General features: G+C 39.6%; 1 pseudogene; it reads left to right on the plus strand.

Moving 5' to 3' along the window:
- The window catches only part of LOC112616272, a 69,547-nt pseudogene that overhangs the window by 34,380 nt on the left and 11,209 nt on the right, over positions 1 to 23,958 (plus strand).

Raw genomic sequence — 23,958 nt, forward strand, 5'->3', positions numbered from 1 at the left:
CTCCCTTCCTTCCTTCCTTCCTTCCTTCCTTCCTTCCTTCCTTCCTTCCTCCCTTCCTTCCTTCCTTCCTTCCTTAATAAAAAGAAATGAACTGATTTTTTTTTTCTCAGTAGGAAGATCAGAATATTTCACAATTTTTTGTGATTTGTTTTGAAACTTTTATTTTGGGTTGAGAGGTGCATGTGCACTTTTGCTACCTAGGTAAACTTGTGTCACAGGTGTTTGTTGTACAGATTATTTCATCACTCAGATATTAGTTCCCCTCTATGTGTCTGTGAGTTCTCATCATCTAGTTTCCACTTATAAGTGAGATTATGTGGTATTTATTTTTCATTTCTTGCATTAGTTTGCTAACAATAATGCCCTCCAGCTCCGTTCATGTTCCTGAAAAGGATATGACCTCGCTTTTTTAAATGGCTGCATAGTATTCCATGGTGTATATGTGCCACATTTTCTTTATCCAGTCTACTATTGATGAGCATTCAGGTTAATTCCATGTCTTTGTTATTGTGAATAGTGCTACAATGACCATACATGTGCATGTGTCTTCATAATAGAAAGATTTGTGTTCCTTTGGGTATATTCCCAGCAATGGAATTGCTGCGTCAAAATGGTATTTCTATTCTTAGGTCTTTGAGGAATCGCCACACTCCTTTCCACAATGGTTGAACTAATTTATACTCCGACTCACAGGATGCAAGTGTTGCTTTTTCTACACAAACTCACCAGCATCTGTTATTTTCGTTCTTGCTTTTTAATCCAGTGTTATAAACTCAGAAAAAATTTTTTTGAGACAGGTATCTCATTCTGCCTGTGGATGCGAATTCCACTTGTCTCTGAGACTTCCAGGGATTCCAGCTCTCTCAAGTGCCTGTGTTTGGCCTTTATGAATTTGTTACATTTTCAGTTATTTCCTTCTTACCCACTTTTATGACTGGCACTTCTTCCACACATGCTCTGCCAGAGGTGATGCAGTTTGTGTGCCTCATCTCTCCTTAGAGGGACTAGTCACCCTTTTGTATAAGTTTCTATGGCTGCCTTGTTACCTTGATGATCTTTTTTTAGATCATGATCTTAAAAACCCCCTATATTCTTACAGATTATTAGGCTTTTTCTCATTTTCAGGGCTAGAGTGACTTTCTCTTGAGACTTTCAAAATCTTACTTTGGGTATAACTCTCCTTTGTTAATATTTTGACTACTGGTACAAAAATACAGTATTCAAGTATTTGAATTAAAGATAATCCAGGGGCTAGCCGTCTGTGACTGGAAAGCTAAATCCAGCCTATGGCTTGTTTTTGCATAGCTCTTGAGATAAGCATTTTTTTTTCTTTTTACATTTTAAAGTATTATTTCTAAAAAACACAACAACATGACACATGACACAGAAACTACATGGCCTACGAAGACTGAAATATTTATTATTGGGCCTGATAAAGAAAAATTTGCTGCAACCTCATATTAATTTAATATGTATTATTCTGCTTTGCATTATTGTATACATTTTTCATCCATTATTTAATTTATTTACTCACAGACTGAAAAGTATGGATTATTTTCTTATCTTACTATATCCTCTCAAGAAATCATCCAGCTTTATGATACCATGGTTTCAGTCAGGGGAAACTTGGCCCAAGGCTCATGTGAATACAGAAACATATATGTGAGGTAGGAGACCAGCAGGACTTGTTTTCTGGTCATAACCCTACTGACTAAAACAGGATCAGATCCAAACAGGATCAGATAGTGAAACTGGCAGGAACCAGCAGGTGACCGTGAGGGTGATTTCTGGCTGCCCTCATTGCTTATTAGCATGGGACATTCCCACCAGCGCCATGACAGTTTATAAATGCCATGGCAATGAACCAGAAGTTCACCATAATAAAGTAAATAGCATATTACTATTTATTTTATCAAAGATATGTGATTGTATATCCTCTCTAAAGGAATTTAATATTAATTTTCTTGATGTAAAATACTATTTCTTTTCTGATCAAAAAGTAGTAGGTGCTTTTTATAGAAAATTGTAAAATATGGAATAGCAGAATATAAACTAACAGCCACAATTTCACGGTGTGAGGTAAACCATTTGTTGCATGTCTATCCAGTCCCTTTTATAACTCACTCATATCTTAAGTTGTATACATATATCAAATTATCACACTGTTCCCATAAATATGGATAATTATTAGTTGTTAAGTAAATGTTTTTAAAGAAGAAAAAATAATAAAAGTCATCAACAATTTTGAAACAATATGTCAACAGAAAAATTCTTCTTTATATAACGTGACAGAGTTAACATTCTTTGTCCACACAAAAACTTTTGAGATGAAAAAATTTAAAATAGTATGGATATAACATGATGAATAAATATAAGAATAAAATGAAAAATTAACACCAAAACAGTTCAAACTATAAAGATATAGAAACACTTATACACCTTCTAGCAATTTCAGAATGAAAAATAAAGCAAAATTTGAATTGAAACTTTCTCCATCAAATTAGAAAACACTTATTTTTTAATAAATAAGGAATATCCATGGATATTCTTCATAATGCTGCAGTTAAATGGGCACTTTTATAAATCTCCCATTGCTGAAATTTTTGTTTATGATTTTCTGTTTTGTAATTTTTCAACAAGCACAATTAAAAACTTGATACAAATGTATGTTTTTCACTATCTTTACCAAGAATTTGTATCAATGTAAAGACATATTTATGTTATAATGCATACATTTATATAAACATGGGTCTAATCAAGAAGAATATAACATTCTTCCAGATATTTTCTAGCTTATGTATGCTCTCTTTTTATTGAACTCTCAATCTATTTCTTAACTACTCATCTGAAAGACTATTCTTTGTTTCTATACATAATATTAGGAGTTTTTACAATCATCATTACTTATGGCAGATTATTACTCTATGATTAATGTGCATTTGTACCTTCGCTGACTAGCAGTATATCAATATATTAAGCATATAAATAGATTTTTATTCAAAGTTACATCATAAAATATTACCTATTATTGAAGGAGGAAGTTCCCATGATAACCATGACTCCAAATGTTATGGCTTGTTTATAGTACTGATGAAGTGTTATTGGTTAGATATGATGGTCACATAAGAATGATCAGAATCACAAAGTAGTATAGGGATGCCAGTAGTATAGGGATGCCAAAGTAGTATGGGAATGCCAATCTTGTTGGCATAGAATTTAGCTGCTGGGTCTTCCTAAACATCCTAAGCTGAAACTGAAGCTCAATAGAAGATTTAGGCTAAGCATTTGTGAAAAAGCAAACTTTGAGTGATTGCATGCAATAAAAAATATGCTTGGGATGATTAAAGGGACACCTGATTTTAATGAGAAAGAAAACCCTGCATTCTCTTGTAGTTTTGAAGTAGAAAACACACAGGACTTAATTCCAGGTCCTGATAGGACTTAAATCATGGTCCCCACAGGATAGGGTGAAGGAACCCACATGAACCTACAGATAGAGATGATCGCAATCTTTAGCTGCCCTCATTGCTCACTAGCACATTATGCTCCCACCAGCGCCATGATAGTTTACAACTGCCATGGCAATGAACCAGAAGTTCACCCTCCTCTTCCCCCTGCATTATTAGACAGTTCTAAATATTTCATCCTTCAATTTGCATTAACCCACTCCTGCATTTACATGAAATTGAAAGTGGGTATAAATGAGTATAAATACGGTTGTCAAGAGGCCATAGGTTGCTGCCTGCTGACTCACTGCCTGTGGGTTACCTCTGTTCAGAAAGGAACAGTACTATTCAGTAAAAGTATTGCTGTCTAACATCACCAGCTCATGCTTAAATTCTCTCTGAGGCAAAGTCAGGAACTCTCCTGGAATAAGCTCCAACTTTGGGGCTCGCCTATCCTACATGAGCTTCACGGGGAGAATTTTCCTGATATTCCATGATTGTGTATTTATCAAGTTGATTTGTTAAAAATATCAAAATCTCAGAATCTTTCATTTTATATCTTGGTCAATGTGTCATTTAAGCATAATGGTGACATAAAATCTGACGTGTAATAATTGTTAGTCTCCTTAGAAATGCAGTAGGATTACTGCCATGTAAGATCTTTTATTGTTACATTACTGGAAGCATGGCAGAAAACCCAGAACCACAGAAAAAAGTCATTAATCAAATCATGTATAAAAATTGGCCAAGGTGGGAGGATCGCTTGAGCCCAGGAATTTGAGACTGGCATTGATAGCATAGTGAGACCACTCTCTAAAAAATAAATGAATCAATTGCCCAGGTGTGTCCACACCTGTAGTACCACCCACTTGGGAGACTGCAGCATGAGGATTGTTTGAGCCCAGGAGTTGGAGGCTGCATAGAATGGTATGGTCATCCTACTGCCCTCCACCTTGGCAACAGAGTAACATCCTTAGAAAAAAGCATATGTAAATACAGACATAAAATTCCTTATTTCTGTCACAAAAGAAATACATCCTCCAATAAGGATGACATGGGACTGTGTGTTTCCAGTGTTTCTCAATGCAAGAGATTGGGCAAAGAAGGAAAAGCTCTCTTAAGTCCCTTTCTTTTTACTAAAAAAATGCCCTGTGGATGTGGGTATGGGTGTTATGGGATCTTTGGGGAGGGAGTCAATTTTTCTGGCTGGAAACCTCTGTGGCTGGTCGCGCCTTTGTTCAAGTTCTTGTTATGCATCCAGGAAGAATAAAGCATGCAAGCAAGTGGAGGGTAAGCAAGACAAAGAGGAGCTTTATTGAGTGTTAGAACAGCTCAGAGGAGATCCACAGCTCCTCTGTAGGCAGGTGGTCAGTTCAAGTGTTCAGCTCTCAGCAGAGAGGAGGCCCTGAAGAGTGTGTCTCCTCTCTGCAGGCAGGTCTTTCAAACATCTGCAGCTTTCAGCAGAGAGGAGGCCCTGGAGAGGGTAGCTCCTCTCTGCAGCTGGTTGTCCCATTGTCTCTCCATCCTCTGCTCTGCTCTGGCTGAGTTCCAGGCATTTATGGACCTCAGAGGGTAGAAAGTGCATGTACATTGGTCCATGAGTGTACCCAGAAAAGGCACCACAAGTCCACACTCTGGTCTCTGGGATTGGCAGCCTGGCCCATCCCTGGCCTGAAGGTGGGGACTCACCTAGGACCACCCCCTTCTGCTCTGGATCCTGTTTGCCTCCCACTGAAGTCCATGGTGTCCAGACTGCTCATACCTGCAGGCCACTGCCCAGCTGCCCTCAGCACTCTCTTGGCTTCCCCTCTCATGTTTCTTGGCACCAAAATTCTGGAGGGGTATGAGGTGGCAGGGGGCTGGTATTCCAGTGCTGACCTGCCCATGTGCAAGCCCAGCTGTGCTGTGACAGTGCAGGGGCTCAGCCCACAACCTGCTCTGAAATCAGAGTGGGTGCTGGGAGCAGGGAGGAACCAAGTAGTGGGAGCAGATACCTCTGAGTCTGCAGGGACACTGGCGACCTTCCCGGGTTTCAGAGAGTGCAGGTTGCAGGCACACCTGGGTCCTGCCCCTGGGAGGGGAGTTTCAACTGCACCCAAGGAGCTCCTGACCCGCCAACTCTGAAGGGTTGGGACTCCCACTTGTCCCAAGCCCCTGGGTCTATAACCATGGATCCAGTGGCTACAACTGCACCAAGGAGGGCAGGGATCCTGCCTGCTCATGGTCCCCCCAAGAGCACAGGGAGGCTTGGAGCTGCAGCCACAATTTGGGTGGCTGCAGTCCCGCCCAGGAGGGCAGGGCTCCTGCCTGCTCCATGGAGTGGGAATTCTGGGTCCACAGCTGCAGTTTGGGTGGCTGCAGAGGCACCCAGAGGCTCCCTCCTCAACTCGTAAAAGGTGGGGATCCCACTTGTCCCTGGCTTTTGCTGGCTCCACAGAGCATGCAGCCCTGGCTGGGCCTCCCTGCTGCAGCCAGTATGATGGCAGTGGCTGCTGCTATCACGGCGACAGAGGGAAAACTCTGGTGTTCCCTGAAAGTCTCTGGCTCAGTGTGCATGTCCCTTCCTATGCAAATTCCTGTTCCCCGTGGGCCTTGCTGTCTGCCTTCTGTCCCTGCAACGCTGTGGAAGGAAATGTTGTGACTTATTTCTTGCTAACTATAACACATAGGTCCACAGATCAGTTCTCCCAGAAGTTGAGTGTGAGTGAATGTGAGGGAAAGTGGGCAGACTTCCTATGGGTTGGGCCACTTGGTCCATGGCCTGATAGAGATCCTGATCCTTCTACTAGAGATCAGTGACACCACCATGCACTTGCTCCCTTGAGGGCCTGGACAAGGGAGGAACAAGGGCCGTAGAAGGGAGGAGGGTCAGGTGAACATGGAGTGAGTTTTGAACGGTGATATTGAGATATTTGAGTCTCAGAGGCATGAAAAAAAAGCCACACAGGGAGGATGGATTCCAAAGTCCTTAGTGGGGTCCTAGGAAGGGATAAAGGAAAGAGCGGGGGGAGGGGGGGACAAGGAGGGACACCACAACCCTTAAGGCAAGCACACATCTCACTGCGCACGCTCTTTGGGCGCCCATCTCAGTGCACGTGTTCACTGGGTGTCTTCTACTCTATCTCTTCGCCCACGTGGTGAATGCCTGGGAGCTGTGGGGTCAAGTTCCTGAGGTCTAGATTCTTTCTCTCCTACTGAGAAGCAGCAGGTAGGTCCACAGTCCAATCCAACTGGGAGTTGAAGTGTGAGTGAGGGTGAGGAGAAGCCAGTGGGCTTCCAGAGGGTTGTCACGGGGAGGGAGACTCAGAGGGAGAAGGGCCTGGAGGTCTTCGTCCTTTTCATGTGGCACCACAGCCATGGGCCTTCTTTTTTGTCAGGGCCACAACTAGGGAGGCAGGAGCGCCTTGGCGCGGAGGGGATAGGGTTAAAATGGGGCGCGTGTTGCAGGTGCTGTTGGAGGTATCTGAGTCCCAGAAATGCCTTAAACCACATCAGAGATATCCAGTGTCTCTTGCCAGGAGCCTTAAGGCATTACTTTGCTAGCTTAGCCACCTTAAGTGACTGTGCAAGCATTCTATTCAGAAGGCACACAAACTTATACTTGCCCTGGGACTTACCTTCAAAGTATTTCCAAACTTTAAAAAAATAACAAGTTAACATTTGGCCATGGAAGTGCTCAAATATAGCTATCCTGTCAAGTGCATTTTCCCAATCACAGTATTTTGTATTCTCTTTGCAGAGTGAAATATAATCTGGTGAGGAAGATCAACATGTAGGCCTAGACCAAGATGAAGTTTACAAACTCCTGAGCTGATTGGGCCTATGCTTGTGAGTGCTTTAACATTCGTTGTTTTCTATTAACAGACATTTCTTTTTGTGATAGTGTTGTTGAACTAGTATACATACACTGTTAAAGGTCTTCCAAGCTGACAAAAAAAGATCATGGCATCTCATGAAGGAAAGACTGATCCAAGAGGATTATGTTCTGTTGTTGTTGTTGTTGTTGTTGTTTTGTGTGTGTGTGTGTGTGTGTGTGTGTGTGTTTGGAGACGAAGTCTTGCTCTGTTGCCCAGGCTCAGCTACTTCAACTTCTGCCTCCCGGGTTCAAACAATTCTCCTGCCTCATCTCCCTGAGTAGCTGGGACTACAGGTGCACACTGCCATGCCCGGCTAATTTCATTTTGTATTTTAGTAGAGATGGGGACAGAGTTTCACTGTGTTTCCCAGGCTGGTCTCAAACTCCTGAGCTCAGGCAATGCACCTGCCTCGGCCTCCCAAAGTGCTGGGATTACAGGCCTGAGCCACTGTGCCTGGCGTACTTTCTGGTTTTGCCTGGATGGATAACCTTGTGTTCCCCAGATTTTGCCCATGACTTCCTCCGTATGCTTATTCATAACAGATTGCACACATCCATCTCAACATAGATTAAATCACCTTCCAAAGCCCTTGAGGGTAATTCTGTCTTAGAGTAACCTCTCTGTGGGAAGAATAACTTTATGAAGAATACGTATATGGAATAGTGTTGGAGAAATGTCTTTAGACTTACTTATGATCAGAAATATCTATGTATTCTATATATTTACATTATTGACATATATTGACAACAAAACTTTTTATTTGTATACACACAACCATGATCCCAGGAGCACAGTGATGAGGACCCTCAACAAGAAGAACCACCAACTGAAAATTGGGATCCTAGACCTGGTCAGGAGAGAGATCAGGGTGCAGCTGAGATTCAAGGTGCTGGGAAGGGAAAGAAAGAATGTCTACAGTGGGGAGGAGACCTACGTGTGCATCATGCCTTACGTCATGACCAGTAACGGAAAGAAAGAAAACATTAGGAAAGGATTTCAAACACTTGCTGAAAGTTGGCTGGAAAAGTGAACAGTATAGTTTGCAGCTTCATGCAGTCCCTGGATATAATGAATCTTTTCTTTTTCTTCATGATGTATTTTGTATGCTTGAAAATACAGTCCTTGCTAAATCAGACTAAGCAGTTTAATTTTATGTATAAACATATGCAGTATTTCACTAGTTTAATGTGTTCTTCTTAGAATGTTGTTTTATGATCTTCTAAGTCATTGCGTCAACAGTGCTATAAACACCCTTTAATAGCATATAGAGTGCTAAGTCATCCTACCTTGCAACACCCTGAATAAAGCCCATTTGCATAGGAATGTTAGCCCCATTTTATAAATAAGAAAATTGAGGCTCAGGGATTGAGGTTTACCAAGAACACTTGACTCATGGAGACAAAATTCATATTTTGTCCCAAGGTTTGTGTTATCCATGTTGTAATAAGAAAAGGTCAGTGGTTTTGCTTAAGATACTTATTATTCGAATGTGTGTGTGCTGTAAGGTACTTCAGTATTGGGCTCAGGACAAAACACAGTTCAATGAAGCAGAATAGCAACTCCAGAAAAGAGCTCAATAAATGACAGCCACTCTTTGAGTGGTATCCTTTGATTGGTATTTTTTCAAGATGTTTGGTAAAAGGTGGCTAATTCAAGACACTGGCATACAGGTAGCTATAGTAGTATGATTTTGAAGGGGCTTTTAAAAGTTGCTGAAGCACTTTCATAATTAGAAAACTCAAAGTACCATAAGTTTATCCTGAATCAGAAGTTGTTTACTCAGTGGATATCATTTTCACACTAAACATTGGCAGAATTTGGGACGTGGATTATTTTAGCAATTCATTGTTAAGAGGTTTCCAGAATATGACTGTCAATGATGACCACTAATTTCTTTGCACTCAATTTCCTATGCCCTCACTGGAATACAGTTACTTTCCTGTTATTTTGGTACATTATTCTAAATGTGACTTATTTATACAAAGTTACATATAGGGCCCTTGAACCTAAGCATAACGTTAATTAACTTTATCCAAATAATTTTCAAGTTACCTCAACAAGGAATGGGTGTCCAATTGTAAGATTTCTCATAAGCAGGCCAGTACATTGTTCTAATCCTTTAGAAAATTACATTCCATTTATGATTAAAATTCTATCCAGACTTCAGGCAGACTTCAGATTTCTTAGTCGATATTCACTGTTCATAATACACAATGGTAAAATATGGGAAATGTAGGTGTGGTGTGATTTATCCTCAGATTGTCATTTAATATAAGATTTTATAATACAGGAAAATAAAGGTGTGACATCTTACACGACATTTATTAGCACGGTAGTCCACAGGCTTTTATTTCATAACACTGAGGAAAAGAATACTATCATTTCCTTTTTTGTCTTTCTTGTTTGCCCGTTTTAATCAATAACCTTTGTATTTTTTAGTGCCTGACCTGGAAATTGATCTCCAGGAACTGTCTCAGTCAAAGACTGGGATGAATGCAGAGATGGTCCTGATGTCCAGGGGAAAATTCTGCCAAAATTAGAGCAATTTAAAACGCCAGAAGGAGGTATGCTATCCATTAAGAGGCAAAATTATGTGTTTTCTGTTTTTCACAATATTATACTTTTGATAATAAAAAGAGAGAACATTACTACCCCTTTAAAACACAATTCAAATGCAGGCTTTCCTTGAAAAGTTGTTCCTACCCCATATGCCTGACTGGAAGACTTAAACACTATCAGATACAGAAACAAATTGGGTCAAAGCTGTATTGAATCATCAAATATGAAAGCATTTTCTTACTTGTGACTATAACCAAGAGTGAACAATTTTCAGATTATTTTCTAATTTCTGCTTTTAATAAATACATAATACATTTGTAATACTACTTTGTGTGAAATATGCTGAGTACTGAAGGAGGTTCTAGTATCAGATCTAACATAATTTGTGAGATTTTGGGTGAATTCCATAAATTCTACACCCATCTTTTTCTGTTATTGAAAATAGTAGATGCAAATGAGATACATTAAAATCTGTTTCAAGGTTGATTTCTGTGTTTTCATGTTCTGTTGGATATAATACAAAGATATGATTTTTCATAACAATCAGTTTCCCTCCAGTTATAATACCTGAGTTGAGATTTCATGGTTCCTAAGAAATGAGCGGGCAACCTGCTTGATGTTTTTTTTTTTTTTTTTTTTTTTTTTCCTGTTTGGAGACGTAAATGACTATCCTTGGATTTTGTTAAATTCTGATTTCTCTGGCTCTTAAAGAATAATTGCATTTTAAACGCTTTCTGCAGTGAACCCTTGCATGACTGAATAATAAAATGGCAAGAGACTGTCAGGTTTCTGTGACCGATGTAGTAGGGAGCATGCATGTAGGTCAGTGATGCTGAAGGTGGGTGTAAGATGCCTGTGTTAAGCATGATCCCTGTCTTCCTGTTAGTCTTCATGAGCTACTGTGTGTAATTAGATTGAAGGCACATATGATAGAATCACCTCTAACCATATCATAGGTTACAGGTTTCTGCCTTGAGACATCAGATGATATGATTTAAAGTTCAAAGACCATAACGTCCTAATTCGTGAGTAGTCGACATAAGTATTTTTTACACATATTTTCTAAATTGCTGATGGTTAATTAGAAGAACTTCTGAATTTCAAGGAAGCACTCCATATTTAGGAAAGAAATTACCTAAATGTTTTTAACTCTAGACTGCTGAACCATTCCATTAGACCTTTCACATTGAAAAGTAATTTTTAGTCTATTTCCAAGAGCCTACTGAAGAAGACTCAACTGTATTCTTAGGAAGGTTATAGTCTTTTTTTGGTCCAGAATTAATTTCTTTTTTTATTATTGTACTATAAGTTCTAGGGTACATGTGCACAACGTGCAGGTTTGATACACAGGTATACATGTGCCATGTTGGTTTGTTGCACCCATCAACTCATCATTTACATCAGGTATTTCTCCTAATGCTATCCCTACCCCAGCTCCCCAACCCCCTTACAGGCCCTGGTGTGTGATGTTCCCCGCCCTGTGTCCAAGTGATCTCATTGTTCAATTCCCACCTATGAGTGAGAACATGCGGTGGTTGGTTTTCTGTTCTTGTGATAGTTTCTGAGAATGATGATTTCCAGCTGCATCCATGTCCCTACAAAGGACACAAACTCATCCTTTTTTATGGCTGCAAAGAATTCCGTAGTGTATATGTGCCACATTTTCTTAAGTCAGTCTGTCACTGATGGACATTTGGATTGATTCCAAGTCTTTGCTATTGTGAATAGTGCCACAGTAAACATATGTGTGTATGTGTCTTTATAGCAGCATGATTTATAATCCTTTGGATATATACCCAGTAATGGGATGGATGGGTCAAATGGTATTTCTAGTTTTAGATCCTTGAGGAATCACCATACTGTTTTCCACAACGGTTGAACTAGTTTCCAGTCCCACCAACAGTGTAAAAGTGTTCCTATTTCTCCACATCCTCTCCAGCACCTGTTGTTTCCTGATATTTTAACGATTGCCATTCTAACTGGTGTGAGATGGTATCTCATTGTGGTTTTGATTTGCATTTCTCTGATGGCCAGTGATAATGAGCATTTTTTCATGTGTCTCTTGGCTGCATGATGTCTTCTTTTGAGAAGTGTCTGTTCATATACTTTGCCCACTTTTTGATGGGGTTGTTTTTTTCTCGTAAATTTGTTTGAGTTCTTTGTAGGTTCTCGATATTAGCCCTTTGTCAGATGAGTAGACTGCAAAAATTTTTCCCATTCTGTAGGTTGCCTGTTCACTCTGATGATAGTTTCTTTTGCTGTGCAGAAGCTCTTTAGTTTAATGAGATCCCATTTGTCAATTTTGGCTTTTGCTGCCGTTGCTTTTGGTGTTTTAGACATGAAGTCCTTGCCCATGCCTATGTCCTGAATGGTATTACCGAGGTTTTCTTCTAGAGTTTTTATGGTTTTTGTTATAACATTTAAGTCTCTAATCCATCTTGAATTAATTTTTGTATAAGGAGTAAGGAAAGGATCCAGTTTCAGCTTTCTACTTATGGCTAGCCAATTTTCCCAGCACCATTTATTAAATAGGGAATCCTTTCCCCATTTCTTGTTTTTGTCAGGTTTGTCAAAGATCAGATGGCTGTAGATGTGTGGTATTATTTCTGAGGGCTCTGTTTTGTCCCATTGGTCTATATCTCTGTTTTGGTACCAGTAACATGCTGTTTTGATTACTGTAGACTTGTAGTATAGTTTGAAGTCAGGTAGCATGATGTCTCCAGCTTTGTTCTTTTGACTTAGGATTGTCTTGGCAATGCGGGGTCTTTTTTGGTTCTATATGAAATTTAAAGCAGTTTTTGCCAATTCTGTGAAGAAAGTCATTGGTAGCTAATGGGGATGACATTGAATCTATAAATTACCTTGGGCAGTATGGCCATTTTCACAATATTGATTGTTCCTATCCATGAGCATGGTATGTTCTTCCATTTGTTTGTGTCCTCTTTTATTTCACTGAGCAGTGGTTTGTAGTTCTCCTTGAAGAGGTCCTTGACATCCCTTGTAAGTTGGATTCCTAGGTATTTTATTCTCTTTGAGGCAATTGTGAATGGGAGTTCATTCATGATTTGGCTCTCTCTTTGTCTGTTATTGATGTATAAGAATGCTTGTCATTTTTCACATTGATTTTGTATCCTGAGACTTAACTGAAGATGCTTATCAGCTTAAGGAGATTTTGGGCTGAGATGATGGGGTTTTCTAAAGATACAATCATGTCATCTGCAAACAGACAATTTGACTTCTTCTTTTCCTAACTGAATACCCTTGATTTCTTTCTCTTGCCTGATTGCCCTAGGCAGAACTTCCAACACTATGTTGAATAGGAGTGGTGAGAGAGGGCATCCCTGTCTTGTGCCAGTTTCCAAAGGGAATGCTTCCAGTTTTTGCCCATTCAGTATGATATTGGCTGTGGGTTTGTCATAAATAGCTCTTATTATTTTGAGATACATTCCATCAATACCGAATTTATTGAGCGTTTTTAGCGTGAAGGGCTATTGAATTTTGTCAAAAGCCTTTTCTGCATCTATTGAGATAATCATGTGGTTTTCATCTTTGGTTCTGTTTATATGCTGGATCACGTTTATTGATTTGCGTATGTTGAACCAGCCTTGCATCCCAGGGATGAAGCCCACTTGATCATGGTGGATAAGCTTTTTGATGTGCTGCTGGATTCGGTTTGCCAGTATTTTATTGAGGATTTTTGCATCTATGTTCTTCAGGGATATTGGTCTAAAATTCTCTTTTTTTGTTGTATCTCTGCCAGGCTTTGGTATCAGGATGATGTTGACCTCGTAAAATGAGTTAGGGGGGATTCCCTCTTTTTCTATTGATTGAAATACTTCCAGAAGGAATGGTACCAATCCTTGTACCTCTGGTAGAATTCAGCTGTGAATCCATCTGGTCCTGGACTTTTTTTGGTTGGTAGGCTATTAATTATTGCCTCAATTTCAGAGCCTGCTATTGGTCTATTCAGGGATTCAACTTCTTTCTGGTTTAGTCTTGGGGGAGTGTATGTGTCCAGGAATTTATCCATTTCTTCTAGATTTCCTAGTTTATTTGTGTAGAGATATTGATAGTATTCTCTGATGGTAGTTTGTATTTCTGTAGGGTCGGTGATGATATTCCCCTTTATCATTTTTGATTGCGTCTATTTGATTCTTCTCTCTTTTCTTCTTTATTAGTCTTGCTAGCGGTCTGTCAATTTTGTTGATCTTTTCAAAAAACCAGCTCCTGGATTCATCGATTTTTTGGAGGGTTTTTTTATGTCTCTGTCTTCTTCAGTTCTGCTCTGATCTTAGTTATTTTTGCCTTCTGCTAGCTTTTGAATGTGTTTTCTCTTGCTTCTCTAGTTCTTTTAATTGTGATGTTAGAGTGTCAATTTTAGATCTTTCCAGCTTTCTCCTGTGGGCATTTAGTGCTATAAATTTCCCTCTACACATTGCTTTAAATGTGTCCCAGAGATTCTGGTATGCTGTATCTTTTTTCTCATTTGTTTCAAAGAATATCTTTATTTCTGCCTTCATTTCGTTATGTACTCAGTAGTCATTCAGGAGCAGGTTGTTCAGTTTCCATGTAGTTGAGCAATTTTGATTGAGTTTCTTAGTCCTGAGAAACTCTCTTCTGCCTTGGAGAGTTTCTGCCGAGAGATCTACTGTTAGTCTGATGGGCTTCCCTTTGTGGGACCTTTCTCTCTGGCTGCTCTTAACATTGTGAGACCTTTCTCTCTGGCTGCTCTTTACATTTTTTCCTTCATTTCAACTTTGGTGAATCTGACATTTATGTGTCTTGCAGTTGCTCTTCTTGAGGAGTATCTTTATGGTGTTCTCTGTATTTCCTGAATTTGAATGTTGTCCTGCCTTAGTAGATTGGGGAAGTTCTCCTGGATGATATCCTACAGAGTGTTTTCCAACTTGGTTCCATTTTCCCCGTCACTTTCAGGCACACTAATCAGGCGTAGATTTGGTCTTTTCACATAATGCCATATTTCTTGGAGGCTTTGTTCATTTCTTTTTACTCTTTTTTTTTCTACACTTCTCTTCTCACTTCATTTCATTCATATGATCTTCAATCACTGATACTCTTTCCTCCAGTTGATCAAGTTGGTTACTGAAGCTTGTGCATTTGTCATGTAGTTCTCATGTTATGGTTTTCATCTCTATCAGTTCTTTTAGGGACTTCTCTACATTGGTTATTCTAGTTAGCCATTTGTCACATCTCTTTTCAAGGTTCATAGTTTCTTTGCGCTGGTTACGTAGTTCCTCCTTTAGCTCTGAGAAGTTTGATCGACTGAAGCCGTCTTCTTTCAACTCGTCAAAGTCATTCTCCATCCACCTTTGTTCCATTGCTGGTGATGAGCTGCATTCTTTTCGAGGGGGAGATGTGCTCAGATTTTTTGAATTTCCAGCTTTTCTGCACTGCTTTTTACCCTTCTTTGTGGTTTATCTGCCTTTGGTCTTTGATGATTTTGATGTACTGATGAAGTTTTGGTGTGGGTGTCCTTTCTGTTTGTTAGTTTTCCTTCTACCAGTCAGGACCCTCAGCTGCAGATCTGTTGGAGTTTGCTTGAGGTCCACTCCAGACCCTGTTTGCCTGGGTATCAGCAGTGGAGGCTGCAGAAGATAGAGTATTGCTGAACAGCAAGTGTTGCTATTTGATTCTTGCTCTGGAAGCTTCATCTCAGAGGTGCATCCAGTCATGTGAGGTGTGAGATGTCAGTCTGCACCTAGTGGGGGATGTCTCCCAGTTAGGTTACTCAGGGATCAGGGACCCACTTGAGCAGGCAGTCTGTCCGTTCTCAGATCTCAACCTCCATGCTGGGAGAACCACTGCTCTCTTCAAAGTTGTCAGACAGGGACTTTTACATCAGCAGAGGTTTCTGCTGCTTTTTGCTTAGCTATGTCCCGTCCCCAGAAGTGGAGTCTACAGAGACAGGCAGGCCCCCTTGAGCTGTGGTGGGCTCCACCCAATTCGAGCTTCCTGCTGGCTTTGTTTACCTACTTAAACCTCAGCAATGGCAGGCGCCCTTCCCCGAGCCTCCCTGCTGCCTTGCAGTTAGATCTCAGACTGCTGTGCTAGCAATGAGGGAGGCTCTGTGGGTGTGGGACCCTCTGGGTCAGGTGTGGGATATAATCTCCTGGTGTGCCATTTGCTGAGACCCTTGGTAAAGTGCAGTATTAGGGTGGGAGTTACCCAATTTTCAGGTGTTGTGTGTCTCAATTTCCTTTGGCTAGGAAAAGGAATTCCCTTCCCCCTTGTGCTTCCCAGGTGAGGCGATGCCTCACCCTGCTTCAGCTCTTGCTGTTTGGGCTGCACCCGTGGACCAGTACCAACTGTCTGACATGCCCCAGTGAGATGAACCCGATACCTCATTTGAAAATGCAGAAATCACCCATCTTCTGTGTCGCTCATGCTGGGAGCTGGAGGCTGGAGCTATTCCTATTCGGCCATCTTGGGTGCGCCTAAGGGTTCTGACTTTCAACCCCAACCCCAACCTTCAGGGAAGGAAGAGGGGTTGAAGGTTAATTTGATCATCAATGGCAGGCCAACAGTTTAATCAATAACGGAAACCTCCATCAAAACCCAAAAGTACAGGGTTCAGAGAGCTTCTGATTAGCTGAACACATGGTGGGCAACATGCGCATACAAGGCATGGAAGCTCCCTGCCTCTTCCCCCATTTCTTATCCAATGTATCTCTTTATCTGCATCCTTTCTAATATCCTGTTTTAATCAATCCATAAATGTGCATGTTTCCCTGAGTCTTGTGAGGTGATGTAGCAAATTAATTGAACCCGAATAAAAGTCATGTGAAATCCAATTTATAGCTGGTGTGTCAGAAGCACAGGTAAAACATCCTAGTGGTTGCAATTGGCATTAGAACTTGGGGGCCATATTGTGGGTCTGTGTGTCAACCTGTACAATCTGAGGCTATCTCTAGGTAGATTGTCTCAGAATTGAATGAGAGGACACCCAACAGGTATGTGTTGGGAAACTCATTGCTTGCTTGGTTTGTGGAGGAATAAAACCACACATTTGGTCACAGAATTCTTTCACATTTTTTTTTTTTAAATTATACTTTAAGTACATGTGCCGAACGTGCAGGCTTGTTACATAAGTATACATGTGCCATGGTGGCTTGCTGCACGCATCAACCCATCATCTACATTAGGTATTTCTCCTAATGCTATCCCTCCCCTAGCCCTGCACTCCCCAACAGGCCCTTGTGTGTAATGTTCCCCTCCCTGTGTCCATGTGTTCTCATTGATCAACTCCCACTTATGAGTGAGAACATGTGGTGTTTGGTTTTCCGTTCCTGTGTTAGTTTACTGAGAAAGGTGGTTTCCAGCTTCATCCATGTCCCCGCAAAGGACATGAACTCATCCTTTTTTATGGCTGCATAGTATTCCATGGTGTGTATGTGGCACATTTTCTTTATCCAGTCTAACATTGATGGGCATTTGGATTGGTTCCAAGTCTTTGCTGTGGTGAGTAGTGCTGCAATAAACATATGTGTGCAAGTGTCTTTATAGTACAATGATTTATAATCCTTTGCACATATACCCAGTAATAGGATTGCTGGGTAAAATGGTAGTTTTGGTTCTAGATCCTTGAGGAATTGCCACACTGCCTTCCACAATGGTTGAACCAGTTTACAGTTCCACCAATAGTGTAAAAGTGTTCCTATTTCTCCACATCCTCTCCAGCATCTATTGTTTCCTACTTTTTAATAATTGCCATTCTAACTGGTGTGAGATTGTATCTCATTGTGGTTTTAAGTTGCATTTCTCTAATGACCAGTGATAATTAGCTTTTTTCATGTGTTTGTTGGCTGCACAAATATCTTCTTTTGAGAACTGTCTGTTCATATCCTTCACCCACTTTTTGATGGGGTTGTCTTTCTTTTCTTGTAAATTTGCATAATTTCCTTGTAGATTCTGGTTATTAGCCCTTTGTCAGATGGATAGATTGCAAAAGTTTTCTCCAGTTCTCTAGGTTGCATGTTCACTCTGATGATAGTCTATTTTGCTGTGCAGAAGCTCTTTAGTTTAATTAGATCCCATTTGTCAATTTTGGCTTTTGTTGCCGTTGCTTTTGTTGTTTTAGTTATGAAGTCTTTGCCCATGCCTATGTCCTGAATGGTATTGCCTAGGTTTTCTTCTAGGGTTTTTATGGTTTTAGGTATTAAATTTAAGTCTTTAATCCATCTTGAGTTAATTTTTGTAAAAGGTATAAGAAAGAGATTGAGTTTCTGTTTTCTGTATATGGCTAGGCCATTTTCCCAACATCATTTATTAAATAGGAATCCTTTCCCCGTCACTTGTTTTTGTTAGGGTTCTCAAAGATCAGATGGTTGTAGATGTGTAGAATTATTTCTGAGACTTCTGTTCTGTTCCATTGGTCTATATATCTGATTTGGTAACAGTACCATGATGTTTTGGTTACTGTAGACTTGTAATATGGGTTGAAGTCAGATAGTGTGATGCCTCCAGCTTTGTTCATTTTGCTTATCATTTTCTTGGTTATGTGGGCTTGTTTTTCGTTCAATATAAAATTTAAAGTAGTTTTTCTCCAATTCTGTGAAGAAAGTCAATGGTAGGTTGATTGGGATAGCATTGTATCTATAAATTACTTTGGGCAGTATGGCCATTTTTGTGATATTGATACGTCCTGTCTATGAGGAGGGAACTTTTTTCCATTTGTTTGTGTCCTCTCTTATTTCCTTGAATAGTGGTTTGTAGTTCTCCTTGAAGTGGTTCTTCACATCCCTTGTAAGTTGTATTCCTAAGTATTTTATTCTCTATGTAGGAATTGTGAATCAGAGTTCATGATTTGACTCTCTGTTTGGCTATTATTGGTGTACAGGAATGCTTGTAGATTTGGGGCTGATAAGATGGAATTTTCTAAATATACAATCATGTCATATGCTCTTATTATTTTGAGATAAGTTCCAGCAATACCCAGTTTATTGAGAGTTTTTAGCATGAAAGGGTGTTGAATTTTATTGAAGGCCTTTTCTGCATCTATTGAGATAATCACATGGTTTTTGTCATTGGTTCTGTTTATGTGATGGATTACATTTATTGATTTGCATATGTTGAACTGGCTTTGTATCCCAGGAATGAAGTCAACTTGATCGTGGTGGATAAGCTTTTTGATGTGCTGCTGGATTTGGTTTGTCAGTATTTTATTGAGGATTTTCACATCGATGTTCATCAGGAATATGGGCTTGAAATTTTCTTTTTATGTGTGTGTGTCTCTGCAGGTTTTGGTATCAGGATGATGCTGGCCTAACAATATGAGTTAAGGAGGACTCCTTCTTTTTCCATGGTTTGGAATAGTTTCAGAAGGAATGGTACAAGCTCCTTTTTGTACCTGTGGTAGAATTTGGCTGTGAATCCTTTGGGTCCTGGACTTTTTTTGGTTGGTAGGCCATTAATTACTGCATCAATTTTAGAACTTGTTATTGGTATATTCAGGAGTTTGACTTCTTCCTGGTTTAGTCTTGGGAAGGTGTGTGTGTCCAGGAATGTATCCATTTCTTCTAGATTCTCTAGTTCATTTGTGTAGAGTTGTTTATAGTAATCTCTGATGGTAGTTTGTATTTCTGTGGGATCAGTGGTGATATTCCCTTTATCATTTTTTATTGTGTCTATTTGATTCTTCTCTTTTCTTCTTTATTATTCTGGCTAGTAGTCTATCTATTTTGTTAATTTTTTCAAATATCCAGTTTCTGGATTCATTGATTTTTTGGAGGATTTTTGGTGTCTCTATCTCCTTCAGTTCTGCTCTGATGTTAGTTATTTCTTGTCTTCTGCTAGCTTTAGAATTTGTTTATTTTTGCTTTCCTATTTCTTTTAATTGTGACTTTAGGTTGTCAATTTCAGGTTTTTCATGCTTTCTCCTGTGGGCATTTAGTGCTATAAATTTCCCTATACACATTGCTTTAGCTGTGTCCAAGAGATTCTGGTATGTTGTGTCTTTGTTCTCATTGGTTTCAAAGAACTTATTTATTTCTGCCTTAATTTTGTTATTTACCCAGTAGTAATTCAAGAGCTATTTGTTCTGTTTCCATGTAGTTGTGTGGTTTTGAGTGAGTTTCTTAATTCTGACTTCCAATTCAATTGCACTGTGGTCTGAGAGTCTGTTTTCTGTGATTTCCATTTTTTGCATTTGCTGAGGAGTGTTTTACTTCGAATTATGTGTTCTATTTTAGAATAAGTGTGATGGGGTGCTGAGAAGAATGTATATTCTGTTGATTTGGAGAGGAGACTACTGTAGATGTCTATTAGAACTCTTAGGTCCAGAGCTGAGTTGAAGTCCTGAATATCCTTGTTAATTTTGTGTCCTGTTGATCTGTCTAATATTGACAGTGGGTGTGTTAAAGTCTCCCACTATTATTGTGTGGGAGCCTAAGTCTCTTTGAAGGTCTCTAAGAACTTACTTTATGAATCTGTTTGCTACTGTATTGGGTGCAAATATACTTAGAATAGTTAGCTCTTCTTGTTGCATTGATCCATTTATTATCATGTAATGCCCTTCTTTTTATTTTTTGATCTTTGTTGGTTAAAATCTGTTTTATCAGATACAAAGATGGCAACCACTGCTGTTTTTTCTTTCCATTTTCTCGGTAAATATTCCTCTATCCTTTATTTTGAGACTATGTGCGTCTCTGCCCATGGGATTGGTCTCTTGAATGCAGCACACCAATGAGTCTTGACTCTTTATCCCATTTGTCTTTTAATTGGGGCATTTATCCCTTTTACATTTAAGGTTAATATTGTTATGTGTTAACAATATTAACCTTAAATGTAAATGGACTAAATGGTACAATTAAAAGACACAGACTGGCAAATTGGATAAAGAGTCAAGACCCATCAGTTTGCTGTATTCAGGACACCCATCTCACATGCAGAAACACATATAGGCTCAAAATAAAGGGATGGAGGAAGACCTACCAAGCAAATGGAGAACAAAAAAAAAACCTAGTTTCTGATAAAACAGACTTTAAACCATCAAAGATCAAAAGAGACAAAGAAGGCCATTGTATAATGGTAAAGGGATCAATTCATCAGGGAGAGCTAACTATCCTAAATATATATGCAAACAATACAGGAGCACCCAGATTCAAAAAGCAAGTCCTTAGAGATGTAAAAAGAGACTCAGACTCCCATACAATATAATGGGAGACTTCAACACCCCACTGTCAACATCAGACAGATCAACAACACAGAAAGTTAACAAGGATGTCCAGGAATTGAACTAACTCTGCACCAAAGGGCCTTAATAGACATCTACAGAACTCTCCAATCCAAATCAACAGAATATACATTCTTCCCAGCACCACATCAAACTTATTCCAAAATTAACCACATAGTTGTAAGTAAAGCATTCCTCAGAAAAAGTAAAAGAACAGATATTATAACAAACTGTCTCTCAGGCCACAGTGCAATCGAACTAGAACTCAGGACTAAGAAACTCAATCAAAACAACTCAACCACATGGAAACTGAACAACCTGCTCCTGAGTGACTACTGGGTACATAACGAAATGAAGGCAGAAATAAAGATGTTCTTTGAAACAAATGAGATCAAAGATACAACATACCAGAATCCCTGGGACACATTTAAAGCAGGGTGTAGAAGGAAACTTGTAGCACTAAATGCCCACAAGAGAAAGCTGGAAAGATCTAAAATTGACACCCTAACATCACAATTAAAAGAACCAGAGAAGCAAGAGCAAACACATTCAAAAGCTAGCAGAAGGCAAAAATAACTAAGATCAGAGCAGAACTGAAGGAGATAAGAGACACAAAAAACCCTCCAAATTCTCAAAAGAAGACACGCATACAGCCAACAGACACATGAAAAAATGCTCTTCATCACTCGCCATCAGAGAAATGCAAATCAAAACCATGATGAGGTACCATCTCACACCAGTTAGAATGGCAATCATTAAAAAGTCAGGAAACAACAGGTGCTGGAGAGGATGTGGAGAAATAGGAACACTTTTACACTGTTGGTGGGATAGTAAACTAGTTCAACCATTGTGGAAAACAGTATGACGATTCCTCAAGGATATAGAACTAGAAATACCAATTGACCCAGCCATCCCATTACTGGATATATACCCAAAGGATTATAAATCATGCTGCTATAAAGACACATGCATATGTATGTTTATTATGGCACTATTCACAATAGCAAAGACTTGGAATCAACCCAAATGTCCATCAGTGACAGACTGGATTAAGAATATGTGGCACAAATACACCATGGAATACTATGCAGCCATGAAAAAGGATGAGTTTGTGTCCTTTGTAGGTACATGGATGCAGCTGGAAACCATCATTCTCAGCAAACTATCACAAGAACAGAAAACCAAGCACCGCATGTTCTCACTCATAGGTGGGAATTGAACAGTGAGATCACTTGGACTCAGGAAGTGGAACATCACACACCAGGGCCTATTATGGGGAGGGAGTAGGGGGGAGGTATGGCATTGGAAGTTATACCTGATGTAAATCACAAGTTGATGGGTGCTGACGATTTGATGGGTGCAGCACCCCAATATGGCACAAGTATACATATGTAACACACCTGTACATTGTGCACATATACCCTAGAACTTAAAGTAAAATTTAAAAAAAAAAAACCCCTCCAAAAAATCAATGAATCCAGAAGTTGGTTTTTTGAAAAGATCAACAAAATTGATAGACCGCTAGCAAGACTAATAAAGAAGAAAATAGGGAAGAATCAAATAGATGCAATAAAAAATGATAAAGGGGATATCACCACTGATCCCACAGAAATACAAACTACCATCGGATAATACTATAAACACCTCTACTCAAATAAACTAGAGAACCTAGAAGAAATGGATAATTTCCTGGACACTTACACTCTCCCAAGACTAAACCAGGAAGAAGTTGAATCTCTGAACAGACCAATGCAGGCTCTGAAATTGAGGCAATAATTAATAGCCTACCAACCAAAAAAAGTCCAGGACCAGACGGATTCACAGCCAAATTCTACCAGAGGTACAAGGAGGAGCTGGTACCATTCCTTCTGAAACTATTCCAATCAATAGAAAAAGAAGGAATATTCCCTAACTCATTTTACAAGGCCAAAATCATCCTGATACCAAAGTCTGGCAGAGACACAACAAAAAAAGAGAATTTTAGACCAATATCCCTGATGAACATCAATGCAAAAATCCTCAATAAAATACTGGCAAACCCAATTCAGCAGCATATCAAAAAGCTTATCCACCATGACCAAGTGGGCTTCATCCCTGGGATGCAAGGCTGGTTCAACATATGCAAATCAAGAAACGTAATCCAGCATATAAACAGAACCAAAGACAAGAACCACATGATTATCTCAATAATGCAGAAAAGGCCTTTCGCAAAATTCAACAGCCCTTCCCGCTAAAAACGCTCAATATATTCAGTATTGATGGAACGTACCTCAAAATAATAAGAGCTATTTATGACAAACCCACAGCCAATATCATACTGAATGGGCAAAAACTGGAAGCATTCCCTTTGGAAACTGGCACAAGACAGGGATGCCCTCTCTCACCACTCCTATTCAACATAGTGTTGGAAGTTCTGGCTAGGGCAATCAGGCAAGAGAAAGAAATCAAGGGTATTCAGTTAGGAAAAGAAGAAGTCAAATTGTCCCTGTTTGCATATGACATGATTGTATATTTAGAAAACCCCATTGTCTCAGCCCAAAATCTCCTTAAGCTGATAAGCAACTTCAGCAAAGTCTCAGGATACAAAATCAATGTGCAAAAATTACAAGCATTCTTATACACCAGTAACAGAGAAGCAGAGAGCCAAATCATGAATGAACTCCCATTCACAATTGCCTCAAAGAGAATAAAATACCTAGGAATCCAACTTACAAGGGATGTAAAGGACCTCTTCAGGGAGAACTACAAACCACTGCTCAGTGAAATAGAAGAGGACACAAACAAATGGAAGAACATACCATGCTCATGGATAGGAAGAATCAATATTGTGAAAATGGCCATATTGCCCAAGGTAATTTATAGATTCAATGTCATCTCCATTAAGCTACCAATGACTTTCTTCACA

This window comes from Theropithecus gelada, chromosome X, assembly GCF_003255815.1.
Source record: "Theropithecus gelada isolate Dixy chromosome X, Tgel_1.0, whole genome shotgun sequence".
Classification (NCBI taxonomy): domain Eukaryota; kingdom Metazoa; phylum Chordata; class Mammalia; order Primates; family Cercopithecidae; genus Theropithecus; species Theropithecus gelada.